Source organism: Phyllobates terribilis, unplaced genomic scaffold (genome assembly GCF_046119375.1).
Source record: "Phyllobates terribilis strain yellow unplaced genomic scaffold, ASM4611937v1 Scaffold_8__6_contigs__length_399053987, whole genome shotgun sequence".
Taxonomy (NCBI): domain Eukaryota; kingdom Metazoa; phylum Chordata; class Amphibia; order Anura; family Dendrobatidae; genus Phyllobates; species Phyllobates terribilis.
The window spans coordinates 352,791,480-352,799,401 of record NW_027362768.1 but is presented as its reverse complement, the minus strand read 5'-3'; positions in this window follow the sequence as shown (position 1 = coordinate 352,799,401).

Sequence of the window (7,922 nt, the reverse complement as noted above, 5' to 3'; positions counted from 1 at the left end):
CATGCCCCCTCACGCCAGCCACGCAGCCCCCTGGACGCCCCTGTACATGCCCCATGCCCCCTCACGCCAGCCACGCAGCCCCCTGGACGCCCCTCTACATGCCCCATGCCCCCTCACGCCAGCCACGCAGCCCCCTGGACGCCCCTCTACATGACCCATGCCCCCTCACGCCAGCCACGCAGCCCTCTGGACGCCCCTCTACATGACCCATGCCCCCTCACGCCAGCCACGCAGCCCCCTGGACGCCCCTCTACATGACCCATGCCTCCTCACGCCAGCCACGCAGCCTCCTGGACGCCCCTCTTCATGACCCATGCCCCCTCACGCCAGCCCCGCTACATGACCCATGCCCCCTCACGCCAGCCACGCAGGCCCCTGGACGCCCCTCTACATGACCCATGCCCCCTCACGCCAGCCACGCAGGCCCCTGGACGCCCCTCTACATGACCCATGCCCCCTCACGCCAGCCACGCAGGCCCCTGGACGCCCCTCTACATGACCCATGCCCCCTCACGCCAGCCACGCAGGCCCCTGGACGCCCCTCTACATGACCCATGCCCCCTCACGCCAGCCACGCAGGCCTCTGGACGCCCCTCTACATGACCCATGCCCCCTCACGCCAGCCACGCAGGCCCCTGGACGCCCCTCTACATGCCCCATGCCCCCTCACGCCAGCCACGCAGGCCCCTGGACGCCCCTCTACATGCCCCATGCCCCCTCACGCCAGCCACGCAGCCCCCTGGACGCCCCTCTACATGCCCCATGCCCCCTCACGCCAGCCACGCAGCCCCCTGGACGCCCCTCTACATGACCCATGCCCCCTCACGCCAGCCACGCAGCCCCCTGGACGCCCCTCTACATGACCCATGCCTCCTCACGCCAGCCACGCAGCCTCCTGGACGCCCCTCTACATGACCCATGCCCCCTCACGCCAGCCACGCAGCCCCCTGGACGCCCCTCTTCATGACCCATGCCCCCTCACGCCAGCCCCGCTACATGACCCATGCCCCCTCACGCCAGCCACGCAGGCCCCTGGACGCCCCTCTACATGACCCATGCCCCCTCACGCCAACCACGCAGCCCCCTGGACGCCCCTCTACATGACCCATGCCCCCTCACGCCAGCCACGCAGCCCTCTGGACGCCCCTCTACATGACCCATGCCCCCTCACGCCAGCCACGCAGCCCCCTGGACGCCCCTCTACATGACCCATGCCTCCTCACGCCAGCCACGCAGCCTCCTGGACGCCCCTCTACATGACCCATGCCCCCTCACGCCAGCCACGCAGCCCCCTGGACGCCCCTCTTCATGACCCATGCCCCCTCACGCCAGCCCCGCTACATGACCCATGCCCCCTCACGCCAGCCACGCAGGCCCCTGGACGCCCCTCTACATGACCCATGCCCCCTCACGCCAGCCACGCAGGCCCCTGGACGCCCCTCTACATGACCCATGCCCCCTCACGCCAGCCACGCAGCCCCCTGGACGCCCCTCTACATGCCCCATGCCCCCTCACGCCAGCCACGCAGCCCTCTGGACGCCCCTCTACATGACCCATGCCCCCTCACGCCAGCCACGCAGCCCCCTGGACGCCCCTCTACATGACCCATGCCTCCTCACGCCAGCCACGCAGCCTCCTGGACGCCCCTCTACATGACCCATGCCCCCTCACGCCAGCCACGCAGCCCCCTGGACGCCCCTCTTCATGACCCATGCCCCCTCACGCCAGCCCCGCTACATGACCCATGCCCCCTCACGCCAGCCACGCAGGCCCCTGGACGCCCCTCTACATGACCCATGCCCCCTCACGCCAGCCACGCAGGCCCCTGGACGCCCCTCTACATGACCCATGCCCCCTCACGCCAGCCACGCAGGCCCCTGGACGCCCCTCTACATGACCCATGCCCCCTCACGCCAGCCACGCAGGCCCCTGGACGCCCCTCTACATGACCCATGCCCCCTCACGCCAGCCACGCAGGCCTCTGGACGCCCCTCTACATGACCCATGCCCCCTCACGCCAGCCACGCAGGCCCCTGGACGCCCCTCTACATGCCCCATGCCCCCTCACGCCAGCCACGCAGGCCCCTGGACGCCCCTCTACATGCCCCATGCCCCCTCACGCCAGCCACGCAGCCCCCTGGACGCCCCTCTACATGCCCCATGCCCCCTCACGCCAGCCACGCAGCCCCCTGGACGCCCCTCTACATGCCCCATGCCCCCTCACGCCAGCCACGCAGCCCCCTGGACGCCCCTCTACATGCCCCATGCCCCCTCACGCCAGTCACGCAGCCCCCTGGACGCCCCTCTACATGCCCCATGCCCCGCCACGCAGCCCCCTGGACATGCCCCATGCCCCCTCACGCCAGCCACGCAGCCCCCTGGACGCCCCTGTACATGCCCCATGCCCCCTCACGCCAGCCACGCAGCCCCCTGGACGCCCCTGTACATGCCCCATGCCCCCTCACGCCAGCCACGCAGCCCCCTGGACGCCCCTGTACATGCCCCATGCCCCCTCACGCCAGCCACGCAGCCCCCTGGACGCCCCTCTACATGCCCCATGCCCCCTCACGCCAGCCACGCAGCCCCCTGGACGCCCCTCTACATGCCCCATGCCCCCTCACGCCAGCCACGCAGCCCCCTGGACGCCCCTCTACATGCCCCATGCCCCCTCACGCCAGCCACGCAGCCCCCTGGACGCCCCTCTACATGCCCCATGCCCCCTCACGCCAGCCACGCAGCCCCCTGGACGCCCCTCTACATGCCCCATGCCCCCTCACGCCAGCCACGCAGCCCCCTGGACACCCCCCTACATGCCCCATGCCCCCTCACGCCAGCCACGCAGCCCCCTGGACGCCCCTCTACATGACCCATGCGCCCTCACACCAACCACGCAGCCCCCTGGACGCCCCTCTACATGACCCATGCGCCCTCACACCAACCACGCAGCCCCCTGGACGCCCCTCTACATGACCCATGCCCCCTCACACCAGCCACGCAGCCCCCTGGACGCCCCTCTACATAACCCATGCCCCCTCACACCAGCCACGCAGCCCCCTGGACTCCCCTCTACATGACCCATGCCCCCTCACACCAGCCACGCAGCCCCCTGGACTCCCCTCTACATGACCCATGCCCCCTCACACCAGCCACGCAGCCCCCTGGACGCCCCTCTACATGACCCATGCCCCCTCACACCAGCCACGCAGCCCCCTGGACGCCACTCTACATGACCCATGCCCCCTCACGCCAGCCACGCAGGCCCCTGGACGCCCCTCTACATGACCCATGCCCCCTCACGCCAGCCACGCAGCCCCCTGGACGCCCCTCTACATGCCCCATGCCCCCTCACGCCAGCCACGCAGCCCTCTGGACGCCCCTCTACATGACCCATGCCCCCTCACGCCAGCCACGCAGCCCCCTGGACGCCCCTCTACATGACCCATGCCTCCTCACGCCAGCCACGCAGCCTCCTGGACGCCCCTCTACATGACCCATGCCCCCTCACGCCAGCCACGCAGCCCCCTGGACGCCCCTCTTCATGACCCATGCCCCCTCACGCCAGCCCCGCTACATGACCCATGCCCCCTCACGCCAGCCACGCAGGCCCCTGGACGCCCCTCTACATGACCCATGCCCCCTCACGCCAGCCACGCAGGCCCCTGGACGCCCCTCTACATGACCCATGCCCCCTCACGCCAGCCACGCAGGCCCCTGGACGCCCCTCTACATGACCCATGCCCCCTCACGCCAGCCACGCAGGCCCCTGGACGCCCCTCTACATGACCCATGCCCCCTCACGCCAGCCACGCAGGCCTCTGGACGCCCCTCTACATGACCCATGCCCCCTCACGCCAGCCACGCAGGCCCCTGGACGCCCCTCTACATGCCCCATGCCCCCTCACGCCAGCCACGCAGGCCCCTGGACGCCCCTCTACATGCCCCATGCCCCCTCACGCCAGCCACGCAGCCCCCTGGACGCCCCTCTACATGCCCCATGCCCCCTCACGCCAGCCACGCAGCCCCCTGGACGCCCCTCTACATGCCCCATGCCCCCTCACGCCAGCCACGCAGCCCCCTGGACGCCCCTCTACATGCCCCATGCCCCCTCACGCCAGTCACGCAGCCCCCTGGACGCCCCTCTACATGCCCCATGCCCCGCCACGCAGCCCCCTGGACATGCCCCATGCCCCCTCACGCCAGCCACGCAGCCCCCTGGACGCCCCTGTACATGCCCCATGCCCCCTCACGCCAGCCACGCAGCCCCCTGGACGCCCCTGTACATGCCCCATGCCCCCTCACGCCAGCCACGCAGCCCCCTGGACGCCCCTGTACATGCCCCATGCCCCCTCACGCCAGCCACGCAGCCCCCTGGACGCCCCTCTACATGCCCCATGCCCCCTCACGCCAGCCACGCAGCCCCCTGGACGCCCCTCTACATGCCCCATGCCCCCTCACGCCAGCCACGCAGCCCCCTGGACGCCCCTCTACATGCCCCATGCCCCCTCACGCCAGCCACGCAGCCCCCTGGACGCCCCTCTACATGCCCCATGCCCCCTCACGCCAGCCACGCAGCCCCCTGGACGCCCCTCTACATGCCCCATGCCCCCTCACGCCAGCCACGCAGCCCCCTGGACACCCCCCTACATGCCCCATGCCCCCTCACGCCAGCCACGCAGCCCCCTGGACGCCCCTCTACATGACCCATGCGCCCTCACACCAACCACGCAGCCCCCTGGACGCCCCTCTACATGACCCATGCGCCCTCACACCAACCACGCAGCCCCCTGGACGCCCCTCTACATGACCCATGCCCCCTCACACCAGCCACGCAGCCCCCTGGACGCCCCTCTACATAACCCATGCCCCCTCACACCAGCCACGCAGCCCCCTGGACTCCCCTCTACATGACCCATGCCCCCTCACACCAGCCACGCAGCCCCCTGGACTCCCCTCTACATGACCCATGCCCCCTCACACCAGCCACGCAGCCCCCTGGACGCCCCTCTACATGACCCATGCCCCCTCACACCAGCCACGCAGCCCCCTGGACGCCACTCTACATGACCCATGCCCCCTCACACCAGCCACGCAGCCCCCTGGATGCCCCATGCCCCCTCACACCAGCCACGCAGCCCCCTGGACGCCCCTCTACATGCCCCATGCCCCCTCACGCCAGCCACGCAGCCCCTGGACGCCCCTCTACATGCCCCATGCCCCCTCACGCCAGCCACGCAGCCCCCTGGACGCCCCTCTACATGCCCCATGCCCCCTCACGCCAGCCACGCAGCCCCCTGGACACCCCCCTACATGCCCCATGCCCCCTCACGCCAGCCACGCAGCCCCCTGGACGCCCCTCTACATGACCCATGCGCCCTCACACCAACCACGCAGCCCCCTGGACGCCCCTCTACATGACCCATGCGCCCTCACACCAACCACGCAGCCCCCTGGACGCCCCTCTACATGACCCATGCCCCCTCACACCAGCCACGCAGCCCACTGGACGCCCCTCTACATGACCCATGCCCCCTCACACCAGCCACGCAGCCCCCTGGACTCCCCTCTACATGACCCATGCCCCCTCACACCAGCCACGCAGCCCCCTGGACTCCCCTCTACATGACCCATGCCCCCTCACACCAGCCACGCAGCCCCCTGGACGCCCCTCTACATGACCCATGCCCCCTCACACCAGCCACGCAGCCCCCTGGACGCCACTCTACATGACCCATGCCCCCTCACACCAGCCACGCAGCCCCCTGGATGCCCCATGCCCCCTCACACCAGCCACGCAGCCCCCTGGACGCCCCTCTACATGACCCATGCCCCCTCACACCAGCCACGCAGCCCCCTGGACGCCCCTCTACATACCCCATGCCTCCTCACACCAGCCACGCAGCCCTCTGGACGCCCCTCTACATGACCCATGCCCCCTCACACCAGCCACGCAGCCCCCTGGACGCCCCTCTACATACCCCATGCCTCCTCACACCAGCCACGCAGCCCTCTGGAAGCCCCTCTACATGACCCATGCCCCCTCACACCAGCCACACAGCCCCCTGGACGCCCCTCTACATACCCCATGCCCCCTCACACCAGCCACACAGCCCCCTGGACGCCCCTCTACATACCCCATGCCCCCTCACACCAGCCACGCAGCCCCCTGGAGGCCTCTACAACATTTATTCACATGGTCAGTTCTCCCCACCTCAGTCCACTCCGGATCCGCATCAGTCCTCACAGCAAAACACGAGTTCCTGAGCAGAGTCCTCGCCAGAGCACAGGTTGTTACACAACTCAGTACAGGAACCTCAGCAGAGTCCTGGAGTCCTCTCCACAGCACAACTCAGGAGCAACTACAGAAACAACTACAGGAGCTCCTCATCACCAGTCCTCCCGTCCCCGCACAACATGCGCACTGCTGCGGCTGCACTGCTAATTTCCACTGGGCTGAGAAGGCTCCGCCCCTTCCGGTGACGTCATGATTTCATGATATCACTCCTCCCCCTCAAGAAATCAACTCCAAACTAGACGCTACCGAGGCAGAAGGCCACTGCGGCAGCAGGCAGAGCAGGGAGATCGCTCTCCAGAGGGCCCATCACTAATCATATCGGCAGTGCTGCCGACATGATTAGCGAACCGGGGTGCCCTCTGTTCTCTGTACAGGGGGTGTAGGGGGCGGGGCTTGATGGAGACATTAGGGACAGAATGGAGGCAAAATGGAGACATGGGGGCATGAAGGAGACATGGGGGCATGATGGAGACATTGTGGCCAGGATACAGACATGGGGGGCAGAATGGAGGCAAAATGGAGACATGGGGGGGAAATGGAGGCAAAATGGAGACATGGGGGGCAGGATGGAGACATGGGGAACAGGATGAAGACATGGGGGACAGGATGGAGACATGGGGGACAGGATGAAGACATGGGGGACAGGATGAAGACATGGGGGACAGGATGGAGACATGGGGGACAGGATGAAGACATGGGGGACAGGATGGAGACATGGGGAACAGGATGAAGACATGGGGGACAGGATGAAGACATGGGGGACAGGATGAAGACATGGGGGACAGGATGGAGTCATGGGGAACAGGATGAAGACCTTGTGAGGGGGTGTCATGTTACTGTGCAAGGCGACACTAGGTTGCTTTATTTTCTTTATCTTGTGCAGTGTAGAAGCTGGGGAAAAATTGGGTTATGTGCTCTGGAAACTGTTCTTGATAACTGTGTTATCTTATGCAGAGACGAGTCCTGGCTGGAAGAAGTGATGGCAGTCTGCGCTGGATGAAGAGGAAAAGCAAAGATGAAGGACTTCAACTAGAAATGTCACCGGTGAGTCAATGTGTTATCTGTACATTTACACTATACACTGTGTACGTTGTACAGAGCTCCTGTGTATAATGGTACTTATGGTAATATTAGTTTTCTTTTTTTTATTAATAATCAGTATTGTATTCGGTCACTATGTGGTGGTAATATGTGATCTGGTCATAGTGTGGTGGTATTTGTCCCTTGTATGTGGTATTATTCGGTCACTATGTGGTGGTATTATGTGATCTGGTCATGGTGTGATGGTATTTGTCCCTTATACGTGGTATTATTGGTCATTTTAAAAAATATATGTAACACATTCCCATAAATAGAAATATACCTAAAAAGAATATTGGATATTATAAGAAATTTTTAATAGGTTAGCGTAGATTATGGCCCGGCCAGAAGAGTCTCCTTGTCGTGGTGGTGACTTAAAATATCTTTTGGCAAAAACAAAAGCTGCTGGCTATATATGTGATCTGCTGTTCAATGGGAAATGTTAATGTGTGATTGGTGAAGATGTGGTGCAGAAAGTAGAGTTTTTCCAGGAGTGGGCGGTGGGACTGTGGAACTTTTGAGGGATGGAGACAGAGCTGGGGTGGAGGT